Source organism: Strix aluco, chromosome 3, assembly GCF_031877795.1.
Source record: "Strix aluco isolate bStrAlu1 chromosome 3, bStrAlu1.hap1, whole genome shotgun sequence".
NCBI lineage: Eukaryota > Metazoa > Chordata > Aves > Strigiformes > Strigidae > Strix > Strix aluco.
This window is the reverse complement of record NC_133933.1, coordinates 28965278-28972704: the sequence shown is the minus strand read 5'-3', so window position 1 is coordinate 28972704 and position 7427 is coordinate 28965278. Positions and strand designations below refer to the sequence as shown.

The 7427-nt window shown below is 43.7% G+C and overlaps 1 long non-coding RNA gene across 1 annotated transcript; it reads right to left on the bottom strand.

The window, feature by feature from the left end:
- Positions 1 to 4837: 4837 nt before the first annotated feature.
- On the bottom strand, positions 4838 to 6539 carry LOC141921718 (uncharacterized). The gene is made up of 3 exons (XR_012622749.1): positions 6399 to 6539; positions 6038 to 6213; positions 4838 to 5091 (listed from the first exon to the last, which is right to left on the bottom strand). It is a non-coding gene; the product is annotated as an uncharacterized LOC141921718 (long non-coding RNA).
- Between the last annotated feature and the right edge of the window lie 888 nt (positions 6540 to 7427).

Here is a 7427-nt window from a genome sequence, read left to right as displayed (position 1 = left end):
ACAACAAGGGAAACATGATTATGAATTTCTTTTTGCTCTGTCTTTCAAGACAAGCGTTCATTCACATGTGCACCCAAAATCTTTCACAACTAGAATTTATTGAAGTAAAGACATAACACAATGCCTGCTAATTAAACATTTAAGAAGAAAAAAATACCCTGTTCTCCATCAGGAGATGATATTAATAGGTGCTTCATAATACGGAGTGTGTTTGAACCCCAGCTGTCTTGCCCCATAAATACAGAGAAATAGAAAGGCTCAGCTTCTCCCTTCATCTTTATGTGCCAGTCTAACCAGTCCAGGCTTCATAATATCCAGTCATCTCATGGAAACAAAGCACAAGGCTTGATTATCTGGAGACAACTTCTTTTCCTTTCATGGGAATGTTATTTCTGAGAAGGTACTACCCATACACAACTTCTCTCAACCAGCACCAGCTCCCTTCCCTGTCTGAAAGGCAGCAGCAAAGGCAGGCAGTGACTTTTGGGGGGAGCTCTGTCCCAGGCCATCTAACTGAGGATAGACTTTTTTTTAATCATGCACTATGGACAATGGTGGCTTGACCAGTTGCTTCCTGGAAAGTCATTATGTCTTTACAAAGAGTTAGACCATTTTATTAATTTTAAAACAGGTTCCCTCCAACAAGAGCTCTGGAAGAAACCCCTGGAAGGGGGATATCTCTTTTAGGAAGTCCATCAAGTTTGAGACTGCTTTTGAAACACAAGTACTTGTAAGTAATTCCTTACTCATTAGCCCTTTGCTTCTGGATTTTTCTCCCTAATAAACAAAGTATTTCCATGGCTTTTCTAGAGCCCCTCCTCAGCTGAAATCTCTCCTGCAGCAGCAGGTACCAGTAACCTACAGGACCATACCAGGCTGTGGCTTAGCAGTAGCTCAGCACCTCCCTGCTTTACAAACCCAGAGATCTCCTCCACCCCCAATCTGCACATGTGGAGATCTCAAAACCTGATAGCTCAACAGACTGAGATGCTCAATATCGATTACCAGCTTTAAGAAATCTTTTCAGTTCAGTCATAGGCTTATCTGCTTTGGTTGTCACATGGTCAGGGATGATGCCATCAATACAGATTACAAATCTGTCTCAGCACCCTATAAATCTGCAAGTTTCCCTGTTTCAACCTTCCTAAACTAACCCAGTGGGTTCTGCTGGGCAGTGACAGAGGCTGTGTGTGTGCGCCATGTCTCACCTTGTTGGCTGTACAAAGGGTGGGAAATGAAAAATCCAAGAGAGGCTTAACAATGCTCTTGCTCCGACATCTGCTCCCAGCAAGGGCATCTAGGGACCTGCCGCACAGGTTTTTTTTTTCCTTAAAGATGATCACCGTGAATGTTGCAACAAATAATAACGTAAAACATTTTGACAGCCAAGTAAGCCATGAAACATTAAATCTCCAAGGCCCATATGCTCCCCTCTGCTAACACAAGTGGAGAGGAGCAAAAACCCTGTGGAAGCTGGCAGAGAGAAGCGGTCGAGCCACATCACAAGTGTCCCACTCCCCTCCATCATATCTACAACCTTTCTGCTCCGGGGGTGGTGGGGACAAGGAGGAGTGGAAGGGGCAGAGGGGTACCTTGCTGCTCTCCCAGCACTGTTGTCCTTCTGACTTGGAAGGGTTTTCTCATGTTTGCAGCTTTGATATCCACAGCCCCACCGTAGCCACTGGGAGCCCAAGGAAGCCTGGCTCCAGAGGGAGTGGCATGGCCAGAGGAGAAGGGGACACAAATCCTGTGGGCCAAGCATAAGATTTTTATGAGTGCCTTTTGGTCTGTGGGATTTTCCTGCTGCTCTTATGACCTCAGCTGGCTTTCCTGCAAGCCAGCTGTCGGTGAGGAGCTTTGTCACCCAAAATTGTTATCTCAAAGAAGTTCCATGTGTTTCTTGGCTCTTCTTAAGAGCTCCCGTTCCTTCCCCATCCCCACAACCCCACTGGGTTGCAGAACCTCCTCTTTACTGACAAGCATAGCCCTAAACCAGGGATCAGTATGGCAATGACTTTGGTTCCAATTGACTACCAAAGATCCCACTCTTGGCCTGCTCAAATGGGAGGTAAGCATCATAAGAAAATAGAGCAAAGGCTTGCCAAAACCTCAGTGGTGCACCAAGCTAGCATGGGCACGGCACCAAGATTCAGGAGAGCAATGTATTTAACATCTTACCCCAGTCCAAAAGACCCCATACTTGTTTGTAACTAGCTGACATGGGTGAACAAGTTTTTGCAACCACAGCAAGGATCCTTAACTCCTTTATCACCACATGTCCACAGACATGACCAGGAAACTCACCAGAGGGGATGTCCCTTAGCCCAAGCAGTAACTTTCTTTCATTGCAGTTTCTAAATCTATATCCAAGTGAACATCATGGCAATGGTATTAATGAGGGTCCTGGACACACATTATTTCAGAATTAGATATTCATGGCTCAGGTGGCATCACTGAAGTCTTGGTGAAGTGGCAGTTTGCAAATTTGTAAGTCTGGCAGTGGTAAATCAGTGCCCTTTGGATTAGGAGATCTCTTATCTCTGGAGAAGCAGCAGTGGCTGGCATGCATGCAGACACAGAAAGCCTTTCTGGGGCTTCCAAAGGGGAGGCAGAGGCACCTGGGGCTTCATGTGCCTAATATTTGGCAATAGGTGAACATGCTCACACATCAGATGTTAAATATTCAGTGTCTCTCAGTTTTAATGAATCGTTATGACAAGAAATCAAAGGTCCCATGGGGAAGAGCTGCACTGGAACATCAGATAAGGAAAACTTGGTGTGAGGTTTTTTTTAAGATAAAATGAATAGAATTATCTTCATTAATTCAATAACCACAGAAATATTTACAATGTAATTACATCCATTCTTTTTCTGTTCAAATATTATTTTTAAGGGCTTCTTGGCATCGAAGAGCCTCTTTCTTTGAAAATCCTGACCCAGTGTCAGGAAGAGAACAGACCTAAGTCTCTTAATCTAATGGCTGTTAGCGGGGGTGACTACTTTAGCAATGCTCGGCTGAAAAATGAACTTTGTAATAAATGACCTTCAGAGAAGAAGACTATTCATGTTAATTAGTAGCTCTTTTCAAACAGGATTCATATATGCATTAGGCTATGTCATTTCAAACAATGCCATCATTGTAGTAAACATCAAGACAAGACTCAAGTACAGTTATGAAAATTTTAGAAAACTCTAGTTAGGTTTTTTCCCCCTAAGATTATGAGTTACGATTACTGATGTTGCACAATAGGTTCTCTCCTAATGGCTTTTAGCTTTTGCCACTGCCAACTTTTATATTTAAAATTCATACAATTATGGACAATTTTTGAGCATTATGAGGCTTTCTATCCTACTCACCCCATTTTTTTGCACTGATTCTTACTGATTCAAAGCAGCTTTGAACCCAGCAAATCAAATGTATTTTGCTTAAAACATAACATTCATTCTTACAGAGCCCACTTTATTCTTATTACTACTTATTACTTATTATGTATATTTAATTTAAGAATGCATATTCTCCATTAAAAAATTAGAATATTTTCAAGTACTAGAAAGTGATGATTTTGGTTAGTTCCTCTTGATTAGCCACTCAAATGTGGATGCGTTCTTTCTAAAGCACGTACATAGTAGCAAGAATTGCAAATGGCAAAAGGAGGCTACCAAAAGGAAAAAAATGAACAAAATAAATTTATGCACAAAATAAGAGACACGATTTTTACACAGCTTATGTCAAAATGCATCTTAAAAATTAGCTACAGCATATCAAAAATTTGCTGTCTGGGGGAGAGATAAACTTAGTACAACAAATCTGATTCAGAAATGTTATTAGCAGATACAGTAGGCAGAAGGTAATGTGCAAGAAAATTGCATAATTCTGATTCTACATGAATTTTGAGCTATACTTATTTACTGATTTTTTTAAGAATGCATTTAAGGAGTATCTTCCTTGCTGCTGACCATTCAAACCCAAACACAAAGTTAATTTTAAAAGCTAACCTGTCAGGCACTATGCATAGTTGTTTCACTGTCCAAAAAACATACATTCTTAACTAAGTAGAGAATTAACAATAAATGTATTGTGGAACAGCATTTTAGCAACCTGTTTAATGAAGAAAGTCATCTGTGTTGCAAAACAATTAGCTAACAAAGGGGAAATTAATAAATATTTATAAGACCAATGTATATGGTTTGTCTGGAGCCTTGCAAGATTCAAAAAAGGCATACAACTCAGTTGAGCAAACAAACTGCACGATAGGGCTCATCCTAAATATCTGGCACATGACAGTGTTCATTGTTCACAACTTGGAGGGGCTGCCATACACTGTATCTGCTCCCTGGCCTGAGCTGGGCATCTGAGCAGCTTTCAGAGATGGGGTGATGGGCAAATGTGTCTCTCCAGTGGTTGTCACTGGCTTGGACAAGCAGGTCTCTGCTCAGCACTCTGGCTTTTTGGAGTCACCAGGCGTCAAACTTCCTTCACACATTGTGGAGGGAGTCCAGCTGCTTACCTTCATATCACAAATTCTTGTGAGCCAAAAAGCTTTCTGAGCCCTCCTCCCTGTGAGGACAGCCCTTTCTAGCCACTGCCAACTCCTTTCCCCTCTCGGATTTTGATTTTGTAACACTCAGCACAGGGACTGCCATGGTTTAGCTAGAGCTGTTGTTTTTATTTAAGCATGTGGGGCATGCAGATTTTTTTGTTTTAATTTTTTGCCATTTCAAAAAGAGACAGAAAGTAAAACCTGAGGTACCCTTGATGTGATCTTCCCTGCTTGGTTTTTGTGTGTGTGTATGGCATTATTGTATCTGTTCTTTAAAGAAATGAAAAAGAAGAATGGACCAGATGTGGGATTCATTTTATTCATATTCAATCTGTGTAGAATTCAAAGAAATGGTTCCTTTATTTGCTCTCTTCTGGGAAAACATCTTGAGTTCATTTTGTTCTGCTCATAGACTTGTAGAAATAGGTCTGGAAAGGTACTTCAAGAGCTCATCTTGTCCATCTTACTGCCTCAAGGCTGACTCACACCCAGTGCTCTCCAACAGCATGATAAATTCAAGTATAACAATAACATTTTTTTCACAAAAACACTGCAATAGAAAGTGAAAGGTTAAGAAATAAGCTAGCAACATGTCATGACTCTGCCACAGGATTTAACACTGTTCTCCAGGCATCCATGGTTGCCATCTGCTAGAGGCAGGATATTGGCCCTGTAGCTGCTGCTATGTCCTCAGGTCACACCCAGCTGCAAGTTGTGAGGGAAGCTGGCCCCTGCAGATTTACCCTGGCTTCAAATAAGGCAGCTCAGGTACCACAACAACCCCACTGCATCTGCTCACTGACTGCTCTAAGGGCACTCAGGCTTCCTCCAAGACCTGCAGCCACTACAGTGGGACTGGGAAGGTGCAATGGTATCATGTGCTCCTCATGGCATGTGTTGAAAGTTGCCCAGCACAAGATATTTTCAAAGGGATGTTCTCCAGAGCAGAAATTCAGACCTCTATAAGCTATTCCAAGCTGGCTCCCAGAAAAGTAGGTACGCATCATTGGTGGTCATCTGACTCTAAAGGCATAAGGACCACTGAAGTACGACACAACATTTTACAATGAGAGCAGGTGCACCAGAGAAGGTAAAATTGCTTCTGGTTCTAAATAAAATGAATATATCATAGGAAGGACACCTAACTAAGATGCTGCAGGGTCTGTACCTCCTCATGGAGTCCCACTTTACACCTATACATCAGTATTATGCACCAACTCATAGAACACATGGAGGATTAACTCTTATCCAGAAAGTTCAACCAAATCTGTCTTTCCCAACTATTTCATAGATGTTATTTCCAGTCCTGCTTCTGCCATCCCTTCTCCTTCCCCTCCTCCTGCCCCCTTCTTTTACACCCTCTTACCACCCAACACCTGTCCCCATACACACTCTGCCTGACCTACAGCTTGAACTCTACACCATGGGCTTGCAACGCTCGTTGTCTTGGGAGGGGGAGGCATGGGGTGAGGAGAAATGCCTGATTCATGACCTACCTGCTAGACCAATGTCTCCCAGTCCCAGCCCACCAAGGCCCACAGGACAATCCTGAAGCGCTGCTGCAGTTTTGCTGCTTCTTGCCTTGATCCAGGGGGAGGTGTGGCAACCACATGTCCCAGGAGCAGAGTTCCCATCCTGGCTTGGGAAAACAGTGGTGAGGGCCAGTCTATGTCTAGGAGGGAAGGGAGGAGAACATGCAGACAGCTTAATCCCTCTCACAGCACTGTGTCTCCCACCCCGAGCCTATGGGTTTCCAGTGCTGCTGGTTACAGGGAAGGCACTACAAGGGGCTGCTGCCCAGCCATGCCTCTCCTTCCCCCAGCTAACCCTTCCATGCTGAACACTTACAAACCTTACCCTCTACTGCCCTTCTCCTCAGGGACGTTTATCCTGTGTCTATGTCCCAAATAAAACAGCACTTCATTTCGAGCTCAGGCACTGGCAAACAATCCTCGGCAGTGTTTAGCTGTTAGTACCCTCCCTGGCATGGCTGTGCTCTGGGCCAGCTAGTGTAGGTCCAAAAATAACCTGCTGGGCGGCAGCCAGGCAAGGAACGAGGAAGAAATGCTGACTCTGTAATAAAGAATGTGGGACTTGTATTCAGTCTAATCCAGTACTGGCACAACCCAGAGCAAGGCAGCATGGAAACAGCAAGGGAAACGGGGAGAAGATCAGGGTGAGGGGCATCTGGAGCCCAAGGAGCAAGGAGGAAGGACTGGAGCCATGGTGGGAGTGACAACAGCCTTGAGTACATGAAGGAGGTTGGTTCCTCATGGCAATTAAGAGCCTAGAAAGAGAGAACAAAAAAAGTGTAGAAGATACCAAAAGCAACACAGAACAACAGGACCCAGGCTCCCTGCAGTGATGCATCAGACATACTCACTCTCGTTTAACCATAGCTCTGCTTTTCTGTAGTAGAGGTTAGATGAGTTTAGTACATGTAAAAATTTCTGCAATAAAACCATACATGGGGTGACTGGTGTTCTGCCCTCTTTGCACTTCAAAATCTCAGGCTGAGCTGTAATAGTTGCTCACCATCATTTTGGATGTTCCCTTCTCATCCCTGTACAAGGCAGTTGTCAAGAGACCCAAAAGCTGTCCCTCATCCCTCAGTTGTTGGCCTGGCCAGGGACTGGCAGTGTCTCACAGTTAGGACATGCCACTAGCTCACTTTCAAGTGTTGCTCAGGCAGAGAAGAGGGAAAGAGCTTCACTCCCAGGCACTGTTCCTGGAGGCAGGCTACACACAATTTAGGTATACAAAATTAGGTGTGGACCCAAGTCGTGATATGTCACTTCTGTGTGAGAGGATGGGCTTATTTCCAAATTAGACACAGCCTTATATGCTAGCTATGGGCCTATGTTTGTAAATCTGAACACTGCAGAC